This window comes from Canis aureus, chromosome 5, assembly GCF_053574225.1.
Source record: "Canis aureus isolate CA01 chromosome 5, VMU_Caureus_v.1.0, whole genome shotgun sequence".
NCBI lineage: Eukaryota > Metazoa > Chordata > Mammalia > Carnivora > Canidae > Canis > Canis aureus.
In genome coordinates, this window is record NC_135615.1 from 45,558,793 (window position 1) to 45,581,154 (window position 22,362).

Sequence of the window (22,362 nt, forward strand, 5' to 3'; positions counted from 1 at the left end):
TTATTTATTTATTTATTTATTTATTTATTTATTGGAGAGAGACAGAGATACTGAGAGAGAGAACAAGTAGGGAAGAGAGGGAGATGCAGGCTCCTCACTGAACAGGGACCCCAAGGTGGAGCTCCATCCCAGGATCCTGGGATCATGACCTGAGCCAAAGGCAAGAATATCAGCAAACTGAGTTTGCCTGAGTTGCCTAACTGACTGAGCCTCCCTGATGCCCCCAAAGTTGAACATTTTAGGAAACCTTTTTAAAAAAAATTTTGGGGACAGCCCAGCTGGCTCAGCAGTTTAGCGCTGTCTTCAGCCCAGGGCATGATCCTAGTACCTGGGATTGAGACCTACATCAGGCTCCCTGCATGGAGCCTGCTTCTCCCTCTGCCTGTGTCTCTGCCTCTCTCTCTCTCTGATGAATAAATGAATAAAATCTTAAAAAAAATTGGTGAAATGTTATAGGAATATCTTCAATCCTTTGCAACAATATTTAACATATTCTTGAGCTCCCCCTGCAAAAAGTTTCCTGCAAAACCCCAGCCCACATTCATTTCTCCCCTCTTTGAACTCCTACTACACTTGGAGTCTGAACCACACAATTTAGCTTTTGTTTATGCCCTGCCTTTTCTTTGATTGCTTCAAGTTTTCCATGATGATTATTAACTCCTTCAGGGGAAAGACTGTTTTATATGTGTACATATATATGATTTCTCCCACAGCATCTGGGCTCACTCTCCACACACAAACACCCACACAGTTCCTAGCCCTATGCCACACACATATAGGTACAGTAAGAAATGGTCACTGAGGGAATTTACTCTGAGCGTAGAAATCATGCAGCTACTTAGAAGAAATGGGATTAGAACTTAGGTCCCATGAGCTGCACACCTATGTTTTCTTGATTCTAACATATTATACCACAAACTCCCCCAAATGTTGCCATCCGGTTAGTCACACTGTATTGCACCCAAATATCACCATCTTGTAATATTGCATGTTTTATCCCTTTCTGAAAAATATTAGAATGAAAATCCCATAGAAGTGGGAGATGGGAAATAGCATGGATCTCTGACATCGATAGATGATGTCTAAGCTAAGGCACCTGGTACAGGAAGTAGATCTGATTACTCATTTCCCTTCTGGCTGATTCCCACCTAGCAGTTAAAATCAGTATGTTGTCTTGACAGTAGAAAAAGGGAGCTGTATGTCTGTGTATCCATTGTTTAATTCAGCACTAGCTCTGTTTCCTATTTACTTTCTATTTTCCCCATTAAATCTATTCCATAGGTATTCATTTTAATTTTTAGAAAATTTAAAAGTATTTAGATTTTAAATGCTGGTACCAAAAAAAAAGTGCCATATAGTATTCTTATTCAGGAACATTTGTGGTATTTTGATATTTTATTCATTAATTCATTAAACATGTTCATATGTGCCATGGACTATGCTAGGCTCTGGGGTAAGGCAAGATTTGCTGAGGAAGTGACCCATAAGATGAGGCCTGTGGGATGAGCAGAAGCTGCCAGGTGGCACCTGGGAAGTACACTGAGGCAGCCGAGGAAAGCCACACAGCAGATCTCTGGGGTGTGAAAGAGCTTAGGGAAAATGTCCAGAGTATGGTGAGTATGAGGACTGGTTTGGGAGGAGGTTGCAGATGTAGGCAGAAACTCCATTGTAAGGGGCTTGTAGGACACATATGAGTTTGGGTCTCATACCAAATTCAGGATTTTAAAAGTATAGTAGCATAAGCTTAACAGCTTGCAGCAAGCAGCTTCATGTTTCTTGAGAGCCCTTATTAGCCCTATAGCATGGCTTAATAATTGATGTTCACAAAAACAACCTTTTTCTTAAAGAAAAATTTGTATTCTGTGTCATGTCATCTTATTGGAAAGCAGGGGAGTTGTGTAATATGTTGTTGAATCTTTCTCCCTTTCTTTCTTTCTTTCTTTCTTTCTTTCTTTCTTTCTTTCTTTCTTTCTTCTTTCTTTCTCTTTCTTTCCTCCCTTCTTTTTCTTCCTTTTTCCTTCCTTTCTTTACCAGAAAGAGTTAAACGTGTGTTGGAAGTTAAAAGGGTAGCCTGTCGTTATCTAGCAAATTTCTTTTTTTATTAAAGCTATGTGTTTATCCTAGTTGCATGCTAACTTGTAGCATTTCATCTTAGTATATGATATTCATCATAACATATGCAAAAAATTTGCTTTAAAGCCTATATAGAACTATTGTTTTTCATCTCCCATTTATTACACAAAGGAAATTTGATAACTGCATTGTTCCAGCCTAAGACCCACTCTTCACTCGGCTCTTAAATTTTATTTGTTTAATTTCTCAATTAAATGTCAAAATTATGTTTTCAATAACTTTTGTGTATTGCATAACATTCTGCATGTTTTCAGGAGATGCATAGTTCTTTACATAAATGATGCCTAAATCTATCATGAGAGTAAGGAAGGAGAATGACATTTAGATCATAGGTGATATTAAAATCCACAAGAAACTGAGAAGAAATACCTATTCTGTAGGAAGTAGGGCAGGGAACAAATTTCCCAAGTCAGTGACTACAAATAGAGTGTAGATTCTTGCTATGACTCAGGAGAATGAAAAGATAGATCTTTTGGTCTCAACAGAAATTTAAGGAGAAAATAGATCTATGAACAGGGTAAGAGAGGGTACTTTGCATTATCACAAAGTAAACTGGAGAACTGGGTTCAGAGACACCCCACAACATACTCCAAACTGCTTGACAAAGCTTCTACCATTTCCACTGGAGGCTGAGTGCTGCAACTTACCCAGGCAGTGCCCAGTCTCATTGTCATTGTCTGGTTCTCTCTGCTACGTGTCTCTGGCTCTCAATTCAAGGTCCAGAGAGATTTCTTGGAGCTTTCCCCAGCAGAAGGCAGGCCCTCACCTTTCAAAGGCTTTCAATGGAGAACTTCCCAAACACAAGACTATGTAGAGGCCAAAAAATATGACGAAGTTTTATACAGTTTAAACCTTTGGATATCCTTTGAATATATTCTCACTTATAAACGTTGGTTCCACGCTATCATTCTAAAGATAACCCTTGACAACCAAGACATGGTTCCCTCCTCCTCAAAGTGAGGAAACCCAGAACCTCATCCATTGATGCATGCAGCCTAGTTCAGGACCTCTGGGAAATATCCACCCTTAGGCTGGTTCTGTCACCATCATGTGTCCAAATTCTATAACCTCTGGACTAAGTTGAAAAGTTATTATCAACATGCTCTGTATAAAATTGTGAAGGAATAGAAAACTTAGTTGAAATATTTACATGTAAGTCTGATATAGTAAGGAAAAGAACTTAATTACATACATGTAGCCCTAGGTCATAGATAAGATTTCTTTTTTCTACAACTCATTCAATATTTTTTTGACTTCACACAGGAACTTTGATTCCTTAAGGATCTAATCCCTGCTGGTAGTGCCTATTTGGGGTTGCTGGGGATGGCTATCATTTTAAAATATATATATATATAAGTAGGTATTAAAAAACCCTCTTTCATTTCCATCCTCAATCTTTCAACACCCCCATTGTGTAATAGCCACCTTATTTTCCCTAGACATTTGGGATCAGCCAAAAATACAGGCTTTTTCATTTTTTACTGATCATCCCAGTACCAGGGGAAACACCAAATATACAAGTGGTTTTCTCAGCTTCTAATTTAACAGAATCACATTTGTTATTGTGATAACATTCTTCCCATGGGTGCTTGAAGCCTGTCTCGGCAGAGCCTAAAGTGGCAGGAATGGTGACCATATATTGTGTTTTCTGTTTGTTTCACAGGTGTGTGTCATGTCCCATCTTTTTTTAAAATATTTATTTATTTATTTATTTATTATTTATGATAGACATAGAGAGAGAGAGAGGCAGAGACACAGGAGGAGGGAGAAGCAGGCTCCATGCCAGAAGCCCGAAGCGAAACTCGATCCTGGGACTCCAGGATCGCACCCTGGGCCAAAGGCAGGCGCTAAACCACTGAGCCACCCAGAGATCCCCTCATGTCCCATCTTGAGGCTAAAGGCTGCATCTCATATTGCTGTGTTCTGAAGTGCTTGGGGTGAAGTGTGATACGATCTCAGTATTAGGCTATACTGCTTACGAGGCTTAGCACTTTGAAGAATGGGGGATTGGAGAACCCGATCAAATATAAAGGTGATTACTACAGTAGGAAGCCAGAGGTTCAGTGTATGGGGCTCAAGGGTTGTCTTTAACTTGGGCTTGATTATGGCAACTTTTCATTTCTATTATATAAGGATGTTCAGTTTCCTGGCTGGAATTTATATCACACAGACCGCTATGGCATGTTCTAATGCAATGAGTCCATTGGTAACTGGATCTGTAAAGTAGCTAGAGGTACAATGAACATGTCCAGCCCTCCATAGAAAGGGACAGGCAAGAGATAGACTGTGGCGGAATCCTGTTATGCAATGTGTAGTTTGTGGCAGGGCCACAGGGCTAGGAGTATATTAGAGTGTCATGCATAAAAACTGATGAGTGCAGTAATGCCACAATGGGTTGGAATAGTTGGCAAATGAGTGGGTCTACAGGTAACCTGGAGCTTTTCTTAGCAACTAACGTGTGCAATGCATAGCACAGAAAGACCAATTATTATTATTATTTTTAAAATTCAATTTGCCAAAGTCTTTTTTTTTTTTTAATTTTTATTTATTTATGATAGCCACAGAGAGAGAGAGAGAGGCGCAGAGACACAGGCAGAGGGAGAAGCAGGCTCCATGCACCGGGAGCCCGATGTGGGATTCGATCCCGGGTCTCCAGGATCGCGCCCTGGGCCAAAGGCAGGCGCCAAACCGCTGCGCCACCCAGGGATCCCCTAATTTGCCAAAGTCTTTGCACCATTTTTGGAGAAAACCACAGAGTGGTCCAAGGGAGAAATGTCAAGACTCAGTACCTAACTGAAAAGAAACACAGTGTAAAAGGTAACAAACACACATAAAGAATAAAAAGAAACTTAAAAAAAAATAGGCCTAGGGATCTAACAACCCTTTCAGTTGTGAAAGTGACAAGGACATCCAAAAAAAAACTATCATAAAGTCATGACTATATTTAAGCCAAAATTGTGCAATTATTTGGGGATGATATAACTAGAAGAGTCCATTGTATTTGAGATCTACCACATGACATGTTATATTTGCTTCAAAATTTTGCTACTTATGGAGGAATTTTACAGTTGAAATTACAAGTACTGAGCATATTACAAAACTACTGAGTTGATTTACTTTAGACAGCACATTTTCCCATGGATCAGCAGAGGGGAGAGTGTCAGTATAGATGTGAGTCTGGTACTGTAGACTCAGACTAGGAAACCACAAGCTGACCAAGAACACTGACCTCTCAAGCATAAATTCGCGGCTCCAGTAATTACAAAGAGGCCTACCTCTTTCTAATCCTTAAAGTCTAGGTTTAGAAATGAATGCCTGTGATATTATGCAACAGCCCATGTTAACACCATCTTTGTTTTTGTGTTGAGAGTGACTTTGGTCTACTTCTTTGTAAACAAATATAATCTTCAATCCATTGCATTTCATTTGGTGGAGAATTTAACTTAAAATGTAAGTGCAAAAAGAGTAGGAGTGAGAGACAAGCTAGAATTTTCCAACTTAATATCATGTGAACACTGTCAACTTACCTTTTCTGCTAGCTTAATTTTAACCAATATACAGCTACTGAAATAAGAATAAAATTGCTGTCCAGAATTATGAGTATTGGAATGAGAACGAGGGTTCAGCACTGTTGATTTCTCTTTCTTTGAAGAAGAATAGCTTTGCTGAAAAAAAAATGAAGTTAGTATGTCAGGACCTCAGATTTAAGGGGATAAAAAGACCAACAGTTTCATACAGCACTTTTCTCCCTTAGCACATAATCAAATATAACATATATCAATTTGCATTGCCAACCATTAGCATAATCAATTTTAGTTAGGAAAGAACACTGTACTCTTCTCTTCTATCTCCCATATAACTCTTAGAAGTACTTGACAAATCCTTGTTGATTTTAATTTCTTTCCTATTGCAGTAGGACATAACTAAATTTGGAGGATTTGCTACACTGAGACCATTTCTAGTCTAGACAGAGATCCGCGGTTGTCTCAAAATTTAATTCCAAATAAAATTGTATTCTAACTTTTCAGGGGCTCCTCGGGGGCTCAGTCAGTCAGGTGTCTGCCTTCTGCTCAGGTTGTGATCTCAAGATCCTGGGATCAAGTCCAGAGTAGGGCTTCCTGCTCAATGGGGAGCCTGCTTCTCCTTCTCCCTCTGCCATCCCCTCTGCTTGTGCTCTCTGGCTCTCTCTATCTCTCTGTCAAATAAATAAATAAAATCTTTAAAAAAATAAATAAAAATAAAACTCTTAGTTTTAAATGAGAAAGCAAACTTTCAGTGAGTCCATTAGGCAATTCCTTCTAGATCCATACTTTCGGAAAAGCATATGATGAAAACCAATAGATATATGTCTAATAAGAAAACAAACTCTTAGAAAAGTAGTGCAGCTAGAGAAGGCATTTCCTTATAGCCCATGTGCCATTCAAAGTCTGTGGTGGGGCTAGAGGATAGGGAGAGCAGGGGGCATTAAGGATAGAGGGAGATGGCTTGCACATCGAGTAAATGCTTTGCAATATTGAAAACCAACCGGGCTTTTATTCTAGGCGAGATGAAAAGCCAAGAGAGGATTAGCACAGAGGAAACAGAATGTGCAAAGGCATTGAGGAGAGAGAATGAAATATGTGGGAATCGTAAATAGCTCCTTACTTGTCTGTACTCTCAAATTCTTTAGAGAATCAGGTAAGACATACCAGCAGGTGCCTATCGACTAAGAAATCTGGGGGGTTCTTAACTATTTCCTTGGACTAGAGAGAGGGAGAGGAGGGATCAGACCCTTTGCAGAACCTGGGGTCTTGAGAGGCAGCTCAGGGAGTGAGGTAAGCAGATGGTTTTCAGAGCCTGAGGTCTTTAGAGGCTGTGTAAGCACTGCCTAGACAAGTGGAAGTGGGAGACTGGGTTGGGGGGTCTGTGCTCCCCATGCCCCTCTTTCAACCCGGAAAGTGTGCTTGTGTTTATTTTTTGTCTTAGGGTTCCACATTAGATTTCATGTGAAAAGTGGTGTTCTGCTACTTTTTAAAAATGTATTAAGAAATAAGAATAAGTGGGAAGAAAATTCAGATACCGGTACAGATAGCTGAGAAGGGAGAGATGTAGCAATCCTGGAGCAGGATCTGGAGACATGGTAGAAAATTGTTTCTGTTAAGGAAGAACCATAATAAGCTTGCTCCTTTTTAAGTTGAGAAGCAAGGACTGTTAGAATGTGAAAGTTTGATATATGGGGTGATGAGACCTGATGGGATGACAACTGAGGTCCTATTGCAGAGAGGAATAGATTTGCATTCTCTTCACTTTGTAAATTGTGAGGGTAAAAAGCCTAAGGATTTCTTTTGACTTTTTCTTTTCTTTTAGGCTTTAAATAAACATTCAAATAAACACATCTCTTAAGAAGGCTGATTCTCACACCTAGTTCTTCTTTGGTCCTTTGATCAAGATACCATAATCTGATTATTTTCTCTGTGGCATAAATCTTGACAGGAAGGATGTTGGTTAGGTATACCAGTTAGCTCCCAACACAGTGTAACCAAAGGTTGTCACAAAAATGCAGTGAACAAATATTGAAAGTCACTTTTATATGCTTTTTTTTTTTTTTTCACAGACTACCACGGTGGACTGAGTCTTTGAAAAGCCAAGTCATCATTCCAGTCTTCAGGACAGATGAAAAATCTCTATACTTTTCCACCGTAGAATCTAGGTAAGGACGTTTTATGATCTGCCTTAAAACTCACCTTCACCATTAGCAAGATTTCCAGTCAAGGGGCTCCTCATCATGAAAATGCTTTTTTTGTGCTGCTGCCAATTCAGTAGATTCCCTTATGCTTCAGAGGAGATGGAGAGTGGCCCCTCACCATCTTCGGTGTGCACAGAATTGCACAGAATTGCAGGCCAGGGAGACCTCTGTTCTCACTGCAGTGCAGTCAGATAAATACTTGCTCCATTTCTCCCATCCTGCTCTTGCTGCAGAAAGAGCTGAAATCAAGTGTCATTTGGGGCCCGCTACTCAGAGTGTAGCCCAAAGACAGTAACATCCACATCATGGGGATCTTGTCAGAATGGTCTGAATAAGATTCCTTTAGCAGGATACTCATGTGAGCCTCATAGACATTAACTTTTAGGAACCCCTCATGCATTAGGAGATGCTTCAGGATCATCCCACAAGGCTGGCTGGCCTTTCAATGCCCTCCCCCAGTGGCTGGCTCACCGTGCTTGTGTCTTTCTCCTACACATCTTAGCATTTGCATTGCCTGCCACGGTGCCTGGCGCACGGCCCTCTGATCTGCTTTCATGCAGCTCATCGTGTCTACTGAGCGAGTTACGGGATCGGCACATGGCACAGTATACTCCTCCCAGCACTGTGAGAAGTTCACATGATCGGTTTTTCTGAATCTGGCTTTGACTGTAATCATGATTTTTTTGGCCACGTATCATGAAACAGACAGTACTACTCCCAACTGATAAGCCCTTTGTTTCACCTGAAATGATCTCTCCTTTTTGACTCAAAGCACCTCTGCATTTCCATGTTCCAGTATTTCTGCAGCTGAGATGATCTAGTGCTGTTCAATTAATCTATTTTTTTTAATCTCTCACTTCACTCTCATCCCAAGTGACTGACGCCGGTGGCAGGAGGCATCATTTGAGTTATTCCTGTATCTTGCCTTTATCCTTTAGCTTTCAGCAGACTGATGTTTCAGAGGCTTTTGGTGGTAAACGGAAGAATGCAGAGGGCTTTTTTCTTCCATCAGCATCTTTAAGAGTTTTTCCCCCCTCTAGTTGAGACAATAGCATTGATTTTATTTTATTTTATTTTATTTTTTGTCTGCTCTAGCAGGATGATAAATAAAGCCTTAGCATGATAGATAATGTTTGCTTCTTTTCAGACCAGGTATCTTTTTTTCTTTCACAAGCACTCTCCCACTGCATGCTTTTGAAGTAGAAGTGACAGTTTTTCCTAAGAACATCTCTACCTTCCCTTGCTGCTTGTTTCCTGCATAATCATAGAGTGGGCTGTTCAAAAATAGGGTGTTTTGTGGAGTGATGAAGATGAATTATCCTTGTTCTGCACCAACAGAACGGTTATTGGGAAAAAAAGTTATTATACTTTTCCCAACTTTGAGTTGCCCAAATCAAAAAGAGACAAAGAATACTGCTTGGTTTTAACCTGTCAGTGAGAACTCAGGAGAAAGGGGTTTCCTAAGGAGTTGAAGGACGCATTTCTAAAACATCTGTCAACACTCATGTTAGACTAAAGATTCATACCAGGGTAAAACATAGTTCAATTTTGATCTCGAATTTCACCAGAATCATTAGGGAAGGGGGATGACAGCGAAGGTGGTGGCTTTCCTAGTCTATTGGAGAATGCTCAGGTGAAGGGTTGCAAACACAACTTAATTAGAAATGACCCCGATAGAATCTTGTGTGTAATGCCCCTTTGTGTATATTTTCTAGGAAAGGCTAAAGTGGAGGGAAATAGAACATTTTTGAGGTTGGCAAAATTCAGGTAGGAAGCCTGGGACTTTCTGGGAGTTGATTGAATAGCTGTAACCCTGAGTCAAATGTAAGTTGTAAAGTGTCACTGCAGATACTCATCATGAGAGAAAACCATCCATGATGGCTAAAGTTACGGCAGGTTGTGTTCTGCTGCAAACACCCATAGCTGTCTCCCCTAAGTGACCATCCTGCGGGAGAAACAATTGTTAACTGAATAAAAAGCACCTCAGAGGATGTTGACAAAACATGTGAGAGATGATTTTTTTTAATGATTTTATTTATTTACTCATGAGAGACACAGAGAGAGAAGCAGAGACATAGGCAGAGGGAGAAGCAGGCCCCATGCAGGGATCACAGGACCCTGGGATCACGCCCCAAGCCAAAGGCAGATGCTCAACTGCTGAGCCACCCAGGAATCCTGAGAGATGATTTTTAAATGGTCTCCTCAAGCTTGAAACACCTAAGTAGATGTAGAACAAATATGTTCAGTGAGATCTGTGCTCCAACCGAGAAGCAACCTACAGAAAGGTGAACTGGCATCTCCCTACATTTTTAAATTTGCAGTTTTACTGTAGAAAATGAAAAGCATTGTATTATACCCCTGTCAGTGAAAATTTATGAATTCCATTTTCTTTTTAGGGTTTGTAAGTTGGTAAAATGATTTTAGGGTCAGCGTTGGTCAGACTTTACATCTGATCCCTTGGAACCAGGGATGTTCCTCCCATTAGCCAAAGAATGAACAATTCTGCTGGCAGTGGGAATATTAAATATTAAAGTTATTATCTTAGATTTGGTTGATTTTAGTCAAGCAGTGCTAAAGTGTCCTTGCCTCATATTGTCTTTGTCTTTGACTCGACTACAACTGTAGATTCTTCCCAGGGATGCTTGTCTAGAGGCGTGGAAACCAATGTATGTGCAATCGAACTTTAGTATTGACTTGAGGTTAATTAGAAATATTTGAGACTGAGTAGAAGAGAGTGTCAATAGAAACTCTTGAAAGTTAAAATACAAGTTTTGATTACTAACTCCATGCCTTTTTCTCTGAGAAATATCTCCTGTCTGCCTGGAAAATCACAAATCATCTTCTCTCTCTCTCTCTCTCTCTCTCTTCTCTTTTTGATTCCACACATTCCTTTTAAAAATTAACCTTTCTCTTTAATGCTACAGTTCAGGTGATCTATGACACATCCCTATTTCAAGGTTCATCTCTCTGTAATTCATTAGACAAAGGAGATTTCAATCTCACAAGGACCTTTATTCATTCAGGGGAAGAAAAGGCCTCCTTTAAAATAGTAAATGAAGGGATTTGTGTATAAATGAAGATTTTTTTAGAGACCTTTTCTGTCACTTAGGTCAGTGTTGAGGCCATCAATGCTTTGATTTATGATTGAGGAGGAAGAGAACAAAGGACTCACACTGAATTAGAATTGGATTCCACATGGATTATCAAGTAGAAACATTAGAACATCAGATTTATAGACTGTTTTGTGATTGTGCACTTGTGTAGCTTATTGATAATGGAAGAAAAGTGTTGTGCTATAGTTATCATGTTCCAGACCAAAGCCATGGCCAGCTTCTTCTACCTGTGACTTCTGAAGCTGATTTTAGCACTTGCTTCTGAACCCAGAATAAGTATTGAAATATTTTCAAGGACACTGTTGGCACCACAAGTGATCAATGACAGGGATTTGTGACAGCCCTCTCTTGCCAGCATCCGCTTCCCTCCCACAGAGGCAGTGTCTTCTAAGGGCATCCATTGTGCTTTCTCCTAACATCACCCTCATCTTGTTGCTTTGAAATGGTCTGGTTGTCCTCTCTAGTTCCATAATGAGAACAACTGTAACACCTTTGCTCAGGGCCTGGCATGCCTGAGGACTTCACTTCCTATGTGTGTGATTAATAAGGAGATAACAGAGATTGGACTGACCAAAGAAGCTCATGAGGCATGTGGACTTTGAGAGCTGTATTTAAGTCACTTGTGGAAGTAGAAATGGAGAGAGTACAGTGGAGCCGTTGTACCAAACAGGAATTTTCCCATTTCATGTAACAACTCCTACAAGTTTGATTCAGTTATCTGTTTGGGAGGTAATGTAGACATGGCCATTTGAAGGCCAAGAGACGATAGCCTATCATTGAACTGAGGGCAAAGCTTCAGTCCATGACGTACACACTTGAGATTTTGAGGAGTCTTTCTTGGATTAAATAAGGAAAGATAAGATTTTAAAAAGTATCTCTTGTACCTAGAGCAAGCAGTGTTTTAAAATATCCTTCTTGGCCTGAGGAGAACATAGAATTTGTTGTTTAAATATCAAACAGAACATATTTCTTAGACACCCATTGTTTTCTCAGCCTGACCCCCAAATGCATATAGTTAGAGCCGGGTAGAAGAAATGGTTTCTGGCTCGAGTCTGTACTACAGTTGGGTTGGGAATGCTCTATAAACAGAGACATGATAAATCATTTGCTTATTGTTCAGGAATATTTATGCTAAATTACGTTCCTAGATAATTATATCCAAATTCGCAGACAACTCAAAATGAGAAAGACTAATATAAATCAAATTTTGTTATACTAAAATAATTTATTACAGAATGAAGTCTGAGGTTTTGACCGACAGAGATTGGAAACTTGAAGTTGAGACATTTTTTCTGAGTTCTCTGACTACAGAGGATGCTAAATTGTTTGGAATTTTCAGATGATCAACTTCTCTGAAGAGTAATGATAAACAGCTGGTCTTTATATCCAGGGTATATTGATCTGTCTTCCAGCTCAGGACTGACCCTGCTGATGAGGATCTATAAATCAAGATATATGCAGGCAATAGAAAATCTGAAATAAATACAGGGACACTTTTCCCTGTGCATCAAACTCTTCCCCTTCCCATTCCTTCACATTTCATAAGATCCCAAACCATTAGAATCCAAGGTTTTATGCTGATCTCTTTTCTCTCTTTAATATTCTTTAATAAAGCAGCACACTCACACACTCAGTTTTTCCATCTTGTTACTCTCTTTTGTCCCAGGGTGCTCCATTCTGGCCTGATTCTCAAAACCTTTGCCTCTGCTTTGCTTCCTCTAGGAGGCTGCCTGTCTTGCTAATTTTTTTGACCTCTTGACTGTACAAAGGTTGTCTGTCTACTGGCCTATCCAAGTTGATTTGTGCAATGAGCAAAGATGTAGACTGTTAGCTCTCTCAAATCTCTGTGTGCAAGAATGCTGGGACAGTATGCTGTATTTAGAGTGAGACAGTGAAGCAAATAATTCCCTGGAATGTTTTCTGAGATTCCATTGTTAAACTACAGTTTCTCATTAATGGCTCTAAATGGTCATGATTGGAATTTTAAAATTCTTTTCAGTGTGTGTGTGTGTGTGTGTGTGTGTGTGTGTGTAGTGATAGGATGAAAGCATTAGGGGGTAATGGCGGGGGGCGGGGGAACAGTGAGCACTGTGATTTGAAGGTATTTAGGCTCTGAAGGCAAAATCTAAAAATGAGGCATCTTGCCAGGAAGAAAAAAATGGAAAAGTAACTGTGAGTTATAGATTTCTAGTGCAATGCAGGTTTCATTTGTGATTTGCTTGATAAAAATTTAAGGCCTTTTCTCACCAGCTACTATGCTAGGTTCTGGGCAGTAAAGTACAAATCCTATTTGGAGGAAGCAACTGCCCCGAGACAAACAGGCTGTTCAAAATTCATGCAATGAGCTTTATAGTGGAAATACTTGCAAAGCACTCTTGTAGTATAAGCGTTACATTGTAAGCTTGTTGAGGGCAGAGTCTGTATCAAATTTACATTTATAAGCTCAGCCCCCTAGCTCGATGGTTGGCACATAGTAAGTACTTGATAAATATTTAATGGTTAAGTGAATGAATGAAATCTGTCCCTTCCATCTGTACCAGTCATTTATCTCCTGTTGTGTCAACTGTCTCTTATTTTGGTATGTAGCTTTGTGTCTGTGGGAATGTTTTATGAATGTTTTGTCTGTCTTCTCTATATCACTATTTGGTACCTAGTTTTAAATCAATGATATTTATTGGTAAATGAGTTTGTAGCCATTCAGTGCCTCAGCTTGCTATATATAAACAGGTTGAAAATTTATTGGGGTAAATAGAACAGTCTTCAGATGCCAGTGCCTTGCAGATGATTTTCACATGTGGTTCTCATTTGATTGGAATGACATAGGAAAAGAAAGCTAAGGAAACCAACACCGTATACTTTGGGTCACTCTTTAAGAAGAAACAATTAAGGGGCACCTGGGTGGCTCAGTTGGTTAAGTGTCTGACTCTTGGTTACAGTTCAGGTCATAATCTCATGAGTCATGGGATTGAGCCCCATGTCAGGCTCCGTGCTCAGCAGGAAGTCTGCTTGAAGATTCTCTCCCTCTGCTCTTCTCTCTACTCGCAGTGCTCTCTCTGTAAAATAAATAAATCAATCCTTAAAAAAGAAGCAATTAAAAAAAAAACCACCCAGTGACATTCATGCCAGTATATAGTGAAGCTTTGTCTTTGATGAAATGGCCATGTATTTGGGTCAGATTAGAAAAAAAATTAAAAAGCAACATCCTCTTCCCATTCCCATTTTCAATTTTTGAAATTATAAAATATTTTATCAATACAAAAGAAAATAAATCATATAAAACGAAGAATACCAAAATAAACTTCCCCTCAACCCAGAAATGGCAAATGTTTATATCCCCTCACTCCGGCCCTCTCCCCCGCCTATATTCTGTCTCTTAGTTAGGAGGGACCACTGTTCTGAAGGTGGAGCCTAGATAACTAAGTTGTGGTGTATTTGTAAGTAGAAATCATACAGTAGTGAAAAAGAGGGAACTATTGGGTTCACACATCAGCATGACTGATTCTCAAAGATGCACCGTTGAATGAAGGGCAAGCGCAGAAAAAATGTATACAATATGACATTTATGTCATTTATGTTAGCTTAGATATGCATTTATGTTAGCTTAGATTTCAAAATCACATGGAATGTACCAATATGTCATTTGGAGATGTATAAATATATAATAAAACTCTAATGAAAAACAATCATTTTAGACTATATGTATTTTTAAACTATATTTTTCTTAAAGCTTTCTTTGATCTCTTAGAATATACTGGTGGTTACATTAGGTCATTTTCTTGCAAGCAGGAAGAAAGCTTCATTCATTAGGCTGGCTGGCTGGCATGGAACACTGACAGACAAATTAACCCAAAATTTAGTGGCTTTAAAGTTTATTTTCCTATCTTTTGATTTTTTTTCTCAAATTTAGGCAACATCACAGGATGTTTTTCAAGGGTACATTTATGTACTACAGTCCTTTTTGTAGAGATACAGAACTGAAAACATCAATCTAAAGGCCTCCATGACCCATTTTCACTTTGGCTTATTGTATTTGTGGTGAATTTCCTGGGTAAGGGGTAAGGGTAACCTTTCACTAGTAGTAGTGTGAGCAAAATAGAGGAAGTTTCAGGGACTAGCAGGTAGGCTGCAGCAGAAAACACAGGTTATCAATTCAGTGTAAATCATCTGTAAAAATTGGGGCAAAAAGCCACTAAAGTGAAATGTTAAATGTGCCAGGCTCTGTGATATGTCCTCTTCTTGTTTAATTTTCATGATGGCCCCTTTAGTTAGGTAGTATTATCCCTGCTTTACAAATGAGGGTACTGATGTTTACAGGGATTAAATTACTTGTCAAAAGTTGTAAAGTTGGTATATGACAAGGCCAGGATTTTAATTCAGGTTCACTTGACTCTCAACTCCTAGCTTTTTCCAAAATGCTACTAATGCTGCTTATCAAGGAGGAATAAAATGAGCTTTATTTTAGGTGATGGTGTGCTCTTGATTAAAATACCAAATGAAATAAATAAATGCTAATTTAGAAACATTGGTGCCTCCTGTTCAAATCCTCATGTAGATTGGAAGCTATTATCATTTAAATATTTTTTTTTACTGCTAAAAATATGAAGCCCTGAGACCTAGGGACTTAAGGGATATGGACATGGAGTCAGAAGACCTGGGTTTGAGTTCCTCTCTGGCCGTGATTAGTTGAAATCATAACAACCCATTAAAACTATGATTATCAGGGTATGTGGCTGGTTGTGATCTCAGGGCTGTGAGATCGGGCCCTGTGGTGTGGGGGCTCATTACCTCATTACCGCTTCCATCCTCATCCCTCTCAATTCTATAGGCAACATTTTAATGTGCTTGATGTTCATCATTTTATTTGTAAGTATTATAAAATTTAATTGAAATTTTGTGTGTAGTTGTTATTAGGACTCTTTGCCTGTATTTTGGTTTCCTTCCTTTCAGGTAGGATCACATTTCTTGGCTCCCTTGGGATTGGGCATGGCTCTGTGACTTGTTTTGGCAATGAGACCTCAGTGTAATTAGTGTGTGTCATTTCTGAGAGGAAGCCTGTGAGAGCCAGGGTGTGATTCACCATACTTCTTTCTCCCTACTGCTGTAACCATTGATGATTCTAGATGGTGGAAGGTCCATCAGCCTGAGCATCTAAGCAAGGGCAATGCTTGATAGAGTGGGCATGTATTTTGAATTTACATAAATGGTAAATCTATAGGTTTCACTCATACCATTTCAGTGTTTCTAGTCAGCACTATTTTATGAAGATATTTAATGCCATTTATATAAAGTATGAAAGCATTAAAAGCTACAATGAACATTTTATGGAAGCATATGCAGCCATATTCCAAAAGTTTACCTCAAGCCTAGGGGTATAAGGCCAATGGGACTCCTAGCAAATGGATCCAAGGAGACTGACCTTTGGTTTATTTATTTATTTATTTATTTATTTATTTATTTATTTATTTATTTATTTTTAAAGAGCTCCTGTCAATTTTTTTTTTATTTTTATTTGTTTATGATAGTCACACACACACAGAGAGAGAGAGGCAGAGACACAGACAGAGGGAGAAGCAGGCTCCATGCACCGGGAGCCTGACGTGGGATTCGATCCTGAGTCTCCAGGATCGGCCCTGGGCCAAAGGCAGGCGCCAAACCGCTGTGCCACCCAGGGATCCCTGACCTTTGGTTTATTCTTTCCCTAAGCTTTAGTGAAAGTACAGAGGGTTTTTTCTTTTTTTAAAGATTTTATTTATTTATTCATGAGAGGCACAGAGAGAGAGAGAGAGAGAGAGAGAGAGAGGCAGAGACATAGGCAGAAGGAGAAGCAGGCTCCATGCAGGGAGCCTGACATGGGACTTGATCCCAGGACCCCAGAATCACGACCTGCATGGAAGGCAGGCACTAAACCACTGAGCCACCCAGGGATCCCAATAGGGTGAATTTTAAACAAATAGGGAAAGTCATTTCTCCTGCAGGCCCATTCAACTGTGTTTGAGCACACTGAATTTGAATGTATCACAGAGAATACAAAGAAATGGAATTGTACTTTATGGTATGGAAAAGCCTTCCAGCCCCTGCTTTTTTTTTTTTTTATAACACTGGTGGACACTTCGCCTTAGCCCTGCTAGATAAAAGAGGATTGAAATGGAGGTGCCTAGGTGGCTCAGTCAGTTAAGCATCTGTGTTTTGGCTTAGGTCATGATCCCAGGGTCCTGGGCTGGAGCCCCATGTGTGTTGGGCTCTGTGCTCCACAGGGATTCTGCTTCTCTTTCTCTCTTTCCCTTTACCTGCTGCCTCCCGCCCCAGCTTGTGCTCTCTCTTTCTCTCTCTGTCTCTCTCTCTCTCTCTCTGTATCAAATAAATAAATAAAATCTTTAAGAATAAAAAAGGAGGATTGAATTGTTACCAGTATTACAAAAGGCCCCTAACCTAGGCCAAGGGACATCTTTTGCTGGACTAAGCCAAGGGGTGGGTTTCCTTTACTTTGCTACTAGTGATTGTCTATTGGTACAATGCCCTGCATCTATTCCGGTGAGCTGGGAAACCTTGATTTACTTCTGTAAATTTATATAAACACCAAACAGACAACGTCCCAAAGATTCTTTGCCTCAGTCTACATTTTTTAAAGCTTTGGCTGTTGTCTATGTAATGGCTAATTATACTTGCTTGCTCGTCTTGCCTCATTTGAGCCTTTCAGGTCTATTATTTATACAGTTGAGCTTCTAGAGTTGGCTCATGTTCTAGGTTGCTATTTGGGATCTTCTCACCCTCCCCTAAGGAGATGATGTGCCCTCCATGAGAACCCGGCTGCTTGTGCTTATATTCACCCTCCTGCCTCTGGCCATCTACATTTGGTGATCTTCCTTTTTCTCCTCCCACTATGGTTGGCCTTGAGTTTTCTCCTTCATTTTTATCTCTACTCACTATTAGCTACTCACTCAGCCTTTTATTCTTGTTGGGATAAAACTACCACTTTTAGGTTTTGTCCCAACCCTGTTACTCAAATGTGACCCCAAGACCAGCAACATTAGTAACACCTAAGTTTATTAAACATGAGAATCTCAGGCCCACTATATCAGATTCTGCATTTTTAAAGAGTTCCACGGTTGATTCATACGCACACTGAGTGTGAGAAGCTACTCTAAAGTCCATCCCCCTTATTCTGGACTATGTATTAGTGTCTATAGCTAGAAGTCTTCTCACGAAGTAAGGAATCGTGTATTGTCATATGCACTATATTTGTGTTTTTTGTTTCTAGTTTCCCTTCTTTGGTGTGTTTCATTCATTTGCTACCTGTCTATGACTTTATATTATTAAAACTCTGGTGGAACTGTATGTGTTACTTGTTATTTAGTACATTGGTCTCTCTCTCTCTCTCTTTGTCTCTGTCTCTCTAAAACACTTATCTAAAGGAGGGCTTTGGCCAGAAGAGTTCTAACTCAGATCCACACAGCACAAAGTAATTGACTAGAACATTCCATTACAGGTCTCATGATAGATTTTTTTTTACCCTCAAAATACAGAAATCTTTTGTTTCTTTTTTTTCCAAGATTTTATTTATTTATTCATGAGACACACACACACACACACACACACACACACACACACACACACATTCAGAGGCAGAGACACAGGCAGAGGGAGAAGCAGGGTCCTCACAAGGAGCCCGATGCGGGACTGGATCCCAGATCCTGGGATCACGCCTTGAGCCAAAGGCAGATGCTCAACTGCTGAGCCACTCAGGCATCCCAAAGCTTTGTTTCTAATTGATTTGGCAAACCTCTCAGAACTTCCTCCTGTGTGTGCCTAGAATTGTATGTTTTATGATATCTGGGAGTTATGCTGTCCTATTATTTATTGGATTTAGTTGATCGTATGTAATTTGTTTTCTCTGACTCAGACTTGATCTAATTTTTTTAAAGATTTTATTTAAAAATTTTTTTAAATTTAAAATCAATCAATTAACATATAGGGTATTATTGGTTTCAGAGGTAGAATTTAGTTATTCATCAGTGGCATATAATACCTGGTGCTCATTCCATCACATGCCCCCCTTAATGCCTGTCACTCAGTTACCTCTTCCCTCACCCACCCCCCTCCAGCAACTCTGTTTTTTTCCTATAGTTAAGGATCTCTTATGGTTTGCCTCCCTGACTGTTTTCATCTTATTTTATTTTTCCTTTTTTTCCTTTTTCCTATTTTTCTAATGTTCATCTGTTTTGTTTCTTAAATTCCATATATGAGTGATATCATATGATATTTGTCTCTGATTGACTTATTTCATTGAGCATAATACCCTCTAGTTCCATCCACATCATTGCAAATGGCAAGATTTCATTCTAAAAGGTTTTAAGTAGTCTCTATACCCAATGTGGGACTTGAACTTACAACCCTGAGATCAAGAATTACATGCTTAATCAACCGAGCCAGCCAGGCACCCCTGATATTTTTTCTATTGTAAACACCAGAGAAACTTCTATAATAATTTTCTCTGCCATACTGTTGCTATCATTATTCTTTAACTCAAATTTGCAATGAGACAGTAAAGTTTAAGTTATTATATTCAAAGTGTTTGTGGAAATAAATTCAGAGAACACTATGTACAGAGATTGGATAAATCACTTGGTGCTACAATTCTTAGTTTTCTTTAGGAAAAAAGGAGTAATTTTCTGCAATTACTCTGTCAATTCCCAATTTGCATAAATATAAAAAGCATCCTGATATTGAATTGGACTCTGGTTTATATGCACCATTGTAGTCTGTGAACAAAGAAAATTACACAGCCCTCAACCCCTCCTTTAGGAGATTTCAAGTAAAATAAGTAAACTACTTCTGATCATCTCCCATAGCAAAGTGCCGTCCGCGTATTACAGGTTTTGCTGTGCTGTTCTTTTGTTGGTTTAAGTCTATGGAGAACTTGGGACCCTCTTCCCTGGCTTCATGGGCCTCTTACTGCCCTGGTTGTTTTCCTTCCCATCTTGGAGCTCCTGCTCCGCCTCTTCTCCTCTTCTTAGGCTCAGCTTCCTCCACCTAGACATTGATTTGAGTAATGACTCAAAGCTCAAGCCTAGATCTCCTCCTACTACCATATTTTTTCCCTTGGCAGTAGCATCCATTTCCCTGGCTTTGTATACACCTACGTGTAAATGACGTATAGATGCCTATTTTCCCCCTTTCATCTGAGCTCCATTCTTGTGTACTCAGCCGTGTACATGGCATCTCCACTTCAATGATTCAAGGACAAACTAAAACTAATATGTCTAAAACTGAATTTATGATTGTCCCTCCATTTCTACCTGTAGCTGGGGGAAACTTTTGGGTGTGTGTTCTTCCTGCTTATGTGGATTGTGGGATAAGACTCCCTTCAGATCACTGAAGGAAATGCTAGTGGAAATGTTTTCTGAGCCTGGAAAAGGATGAAGTAGAAGATCAGATGCTGTTGGTACCATCGACATAGTCTCACTGACCCCAAAAGTCACCAGCAGAAGATTCCTACATATGCTGAGACTTCCTTTGTCTCTCTGACCACTTTCTTTATATCCAAAGGTATGTTCTGCAGTACTGCAGGAGGCTAGGAGGACTGGAGATTTAATACATCCAGAGCAACCCTCAATCAATAGGAAATTGGAGTTGTTGGATGAGTACCCCAGCTTTCTCATCTCTTGGGAGGAGGATCTGGAGCTGTATTTTTCACATTCCCCCAGAGTCTCACTGTGGGTGTGGACCCCATTGCCCACAGTAATAACCCACTTTTATTCTACTATTTCCTCTCTCTCTTTCCCACTCCCTCCTTGTGCTTCTTGGTATCACCTCCAGAATAAATGATCTTCACAAAATTCTTTTTACTTTGGGAACACTCAGACTAAGGTAAGGCATTTCAGTATGGGAACCAAGAGCCCATTGTGATGATCTGCTTTCCTTCCCCTCAGTTAACGTGTGCTGATTACATTTCCTATGGATGAGACCATTCAGCACCCTTACACTGCGTTTTAGGCAAAGCATTAAGGAAAAATAACAGCAAAGAGAGCTGGTGCCCTTTGGCTGAAGATTAAACATGTGAGTTTCTTGGCATTGGGTGTAATCATAAGTGGAAGAAACTTGAGAGCGTAAGTAGGCAGAGTGACAGCTCCTGGCCATCATGATTACATAGTTCTCTTCTAGTGCAATGTTGCTCAGTAGAAATTTCTCTAGTAATGCATCTGCATTTGTCCATGTTTTAGCCAGTGGCTACATGTAGCTAGAGTGGCTACACTTGACTAATGAGCACTTGAAATGAGCCTAGTATGAAGAACTGATTTTTAAATTTTGTTTAATTTTAATCAGTTTAAGTGTGGCTAGTGAATGTCTACCATAATGGACAGTGTCCTTCTAGTGCTTCCTATCTGAGTGGTGATACCTTCCATCATGTGTGTTGTAAGTCAGATAGGTAAGGATCCATTTTAGCATTTCCTCTCCCTCATGCTCAAAATGCAACTCATCACAAGTCTTAGTAACATCCACTAATTACCTCTAATTCTTTGGCTTCTTTCTATGTCCCCTGACACCCCTGGAAACCAGAGTACCATTTTCTGTCACTTTGACCACTATTGGAATGTTTTCTAGTTTTTTTTCCTATATTCACTCTCAACTCCCTTTAATGTATTCATTACCTGGTAGCTTTGAAAAATGCAAATTATCATTACCAAGTTAATCTGTTTTAGAATCTGTTTTAGACAAAATCCCTGCACCCCTAACATGGCTTATAGAGGCCTCATGTGGCCCTTTCTAACTTTCTTCTAATTTCCCTTTCTCAGGATACATTTCTCATGAAGCAAAATACCAAGAAGCATCAACATTTTTATTTATATACTTACACATAATGTATTTATAGAATATATAATTTGTTATATATTTATATATAACATATTTATATTATATATAAGTTATATATAAATTTGTTATATATTTACATATAATACATTTACATTACATATAATTACACATAATTATATTACATATATGAAACATACTTATATATCTATAATGTTTAATTAATATATAGATTTAATAAATCTGTCAAGTATCTTCATTTCATTGGAAAGATAAAAGAGAAATGAAGAGAAAAAATAGGTGGGATGTAAAAGAAAAAGTACTACATAGAAAAGGCAATAAAGGATTTAGCCTTTTGACCAGAAGGGAAATAAAATAGGAAAACGATGATCTAGAAAAGACAGAGTAAAAGTAAACTTGAGTTGAATTACACAAATGGGCTTATGGCTTATATGCATATATATATTTGGATTTGATCTCTGTATCACTTGAGTTCCAAAATTCTATCATAGTGGAAACCACTGGTACATGAACTCAGAGTACACATGTGATCCTGTAGGAAGCACTGTGGGAAAAGCCCAG

The 22,362-nt window shown here is 39.2% G+C and overlaps 1 long non-coding RNA gene across 3 annotated transcripts in view; it reads left to right on the top strand.

The window, feature by feature from the left end:
- The window catches only part of LOC144314114 (uncharacterized), a 445,307-nt gene that overhangs the window by 319,562 nt on the left and 103,383 nt on the right, over positions 1–22,362 (top strand). For all 3 annotated transcript variants that reach the window (XR_013379789.1, XR_013379794.1, XR_013379795.1), the window contains one exon: positions 7,727–7,822. This is a non-coding gene — a long non-coding RNA (uncharacterized LOC144314114). The remainder of the gene's footprint in view (positions 1–7,726; positions 7,823–22,362) is intronic.